Source organism: Thamnophis sirtalis, unplaced genomic scaffold (genome assembly GCF_051295495.1).
Source record: "Thamnophis sirtalis isolate CommonGarterSnake01/CBP01778 unplaced genomic scaffold, rThaSir2_p1.2 scaffold_4, whole genome shotgun sequence".
Classification (NCBI taxonomy): domain Eukaryota; kingdom Metazoa; phylum Chordata; class Lepidosauria; order Squamata; family Natricidae; genus Thamnophis; species Thamnophis sirtalis.
In genome coordinates, this window is record NW_028261384.1 from 82,510,385 (window position 1) to 82,516,724 (window position 6,340).

Sequence of the window (6,340 nt, forward strand, 5' to 3'; positions counted from 1 at the left end):
CTACAAACTCAGATGAGGATTTGGGAAATGACAGAAAATAGGTATCAGTTTCCACTGATAACATTTTACATAAAAGCCCGAAGAAACATTTAGAGAAAAAGTAAAATAATTCTAATTGATCATTGGTATTCAGTGAGATACTAGGATGTATATAATGATCTAAAAAGGAAACAGAATTCAAATATAAGATGCAATAGAAGAATTAAATTTAGGAAAGAAATGCTTCCTGTGGAGAAGAAAGGAATCACAGCATTCAGGACACCAAGCAACATTCTCCTTTATACGGGAATCCTAATTGAAAGACACAAGGCACCTAACTCTCAAAATTGCTAGAAAATTTGACTCAACATCCAGTCAGAATCTGTCTTACTATTATTTAAATCCATCCTTTTATGTCCTGCTCTTTAAAATGATAGACAATGAATCCTAGTTTTTTCTGTGTGCCATCTTTTCAATATAGTTGGTTATTTTCAACTATAAGAGTACCATTAATTATAAATATCCCCTTGATACTTGACTCTAAATTTAACCACAGACATCCAGAACATCTAAGCCTAACTATAACTTTACCTTAAATATTTAGAATCCTAGATTAACAGATACCTTAGTGCAATGTTTCTCAACCTTGGCGACTTTAAGTCCTGGGGACTTCAACTCCCAGAATCCTCCAGCCAGCTGGCTGGGGAATTCTGGGAGTTGAAGTCCCCAGGACTTAAAGTCGCCAAGGTTGAGAAACATTGCCTTAGTGGTTATCTATTCCAGCCTCCTATGGGTAGGGAACTGGCTAAAGTACAGGAAGTCCTTGACTTACAACCACAATTGCCTTTGCCAACTCATTACCACTAAGTCATCACAAGAGCAATTCAACACAGCCAATTCACTAGGGGGATAACTCATCCTGGGCTGCTGGTGGGATAGCTGGGTAGGTGGGCAAGTGAGTGGCTGTGAAGAGCACAGAGCGGCAGCAGCCAGGGACTTCCTACTGGAGAAAAAGCCTGGTGGGTAAGCAGGGTGCAGAATAGCAGAAGCAGTGCCCGGGGATTCCCATCTTCACACCCTGTGCCACCACCACCACTGCTGCTGTGCCAAGCTTTGGGATGTTCATAGTTTGACATATTTGGTGGCAGTGATGTTTGGGCTATTTGGGGTGGGACTAGTGGGTGGCACAGTGGCAGGCTGGTGTGAAAAATGGAATGCATCTGGCTGCTACTGGCTGCCCCCCCCCACCTCATTCACTGTCACCACTCCCAAATAGTTCGAACACTGCCACTGCTGGCGAATAGCCATAACAGATTGATCTTTGAACATTCTGGAGCTCAGCATGATGACACGGTGAAGGGAAAATTAGAATGGGAAGTTCCTAGCAACCACACCGTCACTCTGCCCTCTGTTCACTTATCCACCTACCCAGTTTTCCTTCCAGTGGGAAGCTCCCAGACAACACTGGCATTTTGTGGTCTGCCTACCCGTTCCCTCACCCATATGCCTGCCCGACTCTCCCTCTGGCTGCTTGCGGAGAGTTGTCCCCATAGAAAATAGGCCATGTTCAGGTGTCCTGCGATAACTTGTGGGCCATGAGTTGGCAGAAGCAACTTGGTGGTGGAAATTGTCCTAGGCCAGTAACCTGAGTATACTTCTCTGTCATTTCAACCTATTAGCTTTCATTCTTTATTGCAGAGTAACAAAGTAAAAATTTATTCTCTCCTTTGTATATCAAAACTTTAGATATCTGAAGAGATATCTACTTTTTTTTTTCAATATTTCAGCAAGGTCAAGAATTTGTGCTGCAGCACCAGATATTGGAGGTTTAGAATGTAGAAATGAATTGAAGAGGGTAGTAAACAAGAACTGGTCCCTGTGAGAATCCCATGTTTTTTCAAGTTCCGTCCCCTACTGTATAGTGTGAGAAACAGCACACAGATTGGAACTGTATGGATATGGGGCTAGTGGGGGCACCCACATTAGCTGGAACACCAGCTCAAGATATCTACTTTTATAGCCCCATATTCAGTAAGTTTAAATGGCAGTCATATGCTCTCTTGTGAAATGGTGAAGATCTTCAAGCACCTAAGTCTGCCCAGAACTGTCTTTTCCTGGCAGTGGAAATAAAAGCAGGTCACTGGTACTGTTAGAAAAGCTTCACAATATGTGATATGATTGATCACATAGGATAACAACCTTTTAAGCTTTTATCTTATCTTTCTTCACTAGAAATGTGTGGTTATTACACAATACAATACAATAGCAGAGTTGGAAGGGACCTTGGAGGTCTTATAGTCCAACCCCCTGCCTAGGCAGGAAACCCTATACCATTCCAGACAAATGGCTATCCAACATCTTCTTAATAGCAGTAGACTTATATACCGCTTCATAGGCCTTTCAGGCCTCTCTAAGCGGTTTACAGAGAGTCAGCATATTGCCCCCAACAATCTGGGTCCTCATTTTACCCACCTCGGAAGGATGGAAGGCTGAGTCAACCCTGAGCCGGTGAGATTTGAACCGCTGACCTGCTGATCTAGCAGTAGCCTGCAGTGCTGCATTTAACCACCGCGCCACCTTGGCTCTTCCTAAGGACTTCCAGTGTTGGGGCATTCACAACTTCTGGAGGCAAGTTGTTCCACTGATTAATTGTTCTAAGTGCCAAGAAATTTCTCCTCAGTTCTAAGTTGCTTCTCTTCTTGATTAGTTTCCACTCATTGCTTCTTGTTCTGCCCTCAAGTGCTTTGGAGAATAGTTTGACTCCCTCTTCCTTGTGGCAACCTCTGAGATATTGGAACACTGCCATCATGTCTCCCCTAGTCCTTCTTTTCATTAAACTAGACATACCCAGTTCCTGCAACAGTTCTTCATATGTTTTAGTCTCCAGTCCCCTAATCATCTTTGTTGCTCTTCTCTGCCCTCTTTCTAGAGTCTCCACATCTTTTCTACATCGTGGCGACCAAAACTGAATGCAGTATTCCGAGTGTGGCCTTACCAAGGCATTATAAAGTGGTATTAACACTTCACATGATCTTGATTCTACCTGTTTATGTAGCCTAGAACTGTGTTGGCTTTTTTAGCAGCAGCTGCACACTACTGGCTCATATTTAAATGATTGTCCACTAGGACTCCAAGATCCCTCCCACAGTTACCACTATTGAGCAAGGTGCCACCTATACTGCACTTGTGCATTTTGTTTTTCTTGCCTAAATGTAGAACCTTACTCTTTTCACCATTGGATTTCATTTTATTAGATAGTGCCCAATGTTCAAGTTTGTCAAGATCCTTCTGTATCTTAAGCCTGTCTTCTGGAGTGTTGGCTATTCCTGCCAGCTTGGTGTTATCTGCAAATTTGATGAGTTCCCCATTTATTCCCTCATCCAAATCATTGATGAAGATGCTGAAGAGTACTAGGCCTAAAACAGAGCCTTGAGGTACTCCACTGCATATTTCCCTCCATGAAGATGCAGTTCCATTGAGGACTACATGTTAAGTGCGGTTGGTCAGCCAGTTACGAATCCATCACATCAGAACTGACTGTGGTTAATATGCTTGTAATTTGTGGTAACATTATTATATTATAATGATATATATTATTATATTATATCCTGATATTATATCCTTCTTGTTTCTGAAGACATGAGAAGAATCTGGAACTGGATGGTTTGGTACTGTATTTTTGATATGGATTTTTTTGGGAAGGATGTTTTGAGAGATTAGTTATCTAGTTGTGTTTGCCCCTTCCCAAGTGGGAGACAGAGGAGGCTTTCTGCAGATTGAACGGTTTTGAGAGACTATTTTTCCTTTTTTTTCTGACTTGGGGGTCAGGGTCAGAGATGATGAGCGTTGTAAGAGTAATGCAGGCAGTAGCATCATGGGGATTGGCAGGGGATGATGCCATGTTACAAGCCCCTATACTTGTGATTTCTGAATGCAGTTGCAGTTGCTGCAACTCTATGTGGCATGGGATGTTTTAGTTGTGGATTTCATGTCCCAAATGGTTTCTCCGTGTTTCACTAATATAGAGCTAACAGACTGGGCATGCTTGCATTTTGTTAAAGGCACAGGCATTTAAACTCTTCCAGTACTATTACAAAAATATGAGGTACAGTAGACATGTGGTCCAATCTCATAGATTTCTTATTTTAACTTCTTCACCTGTTTCATCCCTCAGTTTAGGAGAACTGTGTTCTTTCTCGTTTCATTCTCTGTCCGAACCTTAGATATGAGAATTAGGAACCAGTAACATGGAAATCTAAATCAGAAGGCATTAGTACAAGAATGTGTTTGTTTAACAAGAACACAACATGGCATTACAGGAGCCATAAAAGGAGTGACCTAAGGAAAAAAACTATTTAGCTACAAAGGAAGTAACAGTTGCCAAGGTGAGTAGCTTTACATCTTGGAAATGAAACTCCTAGCAGCCTATGGAAGCTATAGGAATTTAGTCAATTGATTTAAAACTAAAGGATGTAGAAAGATCTCCTATTTACTTGGAACAGATTGTCATGGTTGCATCTCATCTATCCAAGTTTCATGATCTGGCACCGGACATTACCATGGGGAAGGGGGGGGGGGCAGAGGGAAAGATTAGAATGTGAAGAAAAGGGGGGATGGAAGGCCAGCCGAGCTGCATGAGAAGCTCTAGCCAGCCAAAGTAATTAACAATATGCAACTGAACACCTGTTTCCTGAAGAATATATAAGCACCTGATTGGACATTTGCAGATAACCAGGAGTGCTCAAGGGAGGAGGAACTTTTCTTTGTGTTGTTTGCACAGGAAAATCTCAGATTCAGTTTACACTGCTTCTGTAACCATTTAAGCTTCAGTAAAGGTGATCAAACCGGTCAGTCCTAGAGGAGATCAACCCTGGCTACTCTTTAGAAGGCCAGATCCTGAAGATGAAACTCAAATACTTTGGCCATCTAATGAAAAGGAAGGACTCACTGGAGAAGAGCCTAATGCTTGGAAAGATTTAGGGGAAAAGAAGAAGGGGATGACAGAGAATGAGGTGGCTGGATGGAGTCACTGAAGCAGTAGGTATGAGCTTAAATGAATTCCATAGGATGCTAGAGGAGAGGAAGGCTTGGGGGAGCATTGTCCATGGGGTCACAATGGGTCAGACATGAATTTGCGACTAACAACAACAACAACAAAAGTATATTCTTGGCAAAACAAATGGCGAGGAGTCCTTCTTTGCTAGATGACTGAGTGGGACAATTGATAAAGATTCATCTTCAGCCTTTACTTTGTTCCTTGAATTTGACTAATCTGAAGCCTGCTTCCAATTTCACACTTCCATTTTTCAATTGTCTGCACACCCATATTTATTACAAACAAAGATCCTTCACTCTATTTCCAATTACAATTCCTTTGTAAGATGAGCTGCATTTCTTTCTCATCTTTCTTGCATCTGTCAGGATTCAAAGAGAGACTTTAGAAGAAAATTGATTTTCTCTTCCTTCTAATAGTAAGACTCCTATCATCCCTAGTCATTGTTTTTGTTAGACTGGACGTTCTTAGTTCTCTTAATCATTTATTATACAGTTTAACCTCCAGACACCTTATCATCTTTGTTGCTCTTCTCTTCACTCTTTCTAGGGTCTCAAAATCTTTCTTGTATCATGGTGACCTGGATGTACTATTCAAAATGTGGTCTCACCAGTGTAATATAAAGTAGTACTATCACTGTCTTGAAATTATCCCTCTGATGATGTAGCCTAGATTGCATTGGCTTTTATACAGGTTAAATTTGAAAAATTAGAATATCGTGCAAAAGTTCATTTATTTCAGTAATGCAACTTAAAAAGTGAAACTAATATATGAAATAAGACTCATTACATGCAAAGCAAGAAAACCCCAAATCCACAATCTCAGAAAATTAGAATTTTACATGCAATCAATAAAACAAGATTTGTACATAAAACAATGTCAGACCTCTGAAAAGTATAAGTATGCATATGTACACAGTACTTGGTTTGGGCCCCTTTTGCAGCAATTACTGCCTCACTGCGGCGTGGCATGGAAACTATCAGCCTGTGGCACTGCTGAGGTGTTATGGAAGACCAGGATGCTTCAATAGCGGCCTTCAGCTCTTCTGCATTGTTCGGTCTCATGTCTCTCATCTTTCTCTTGGCAATGCCCCATAGATTCTCTATGGGGTTCAGGTCAGGTGAGTTTGCTAGCCAATCAAGCACAGTAATCCCACGGTCATTGAACCAGGTTTTGGTGCTTTTGGCAGTGTTGGCAGGTGCCACGTCCTGCTGGAAAATGAAGTCAGCATCCCTATAAAGCTCATCTGCGGAAGGAAGCATGAAGTGCTCCAAAACCTCCTGGTAGACGGCTGTGTTGACCCTGGAC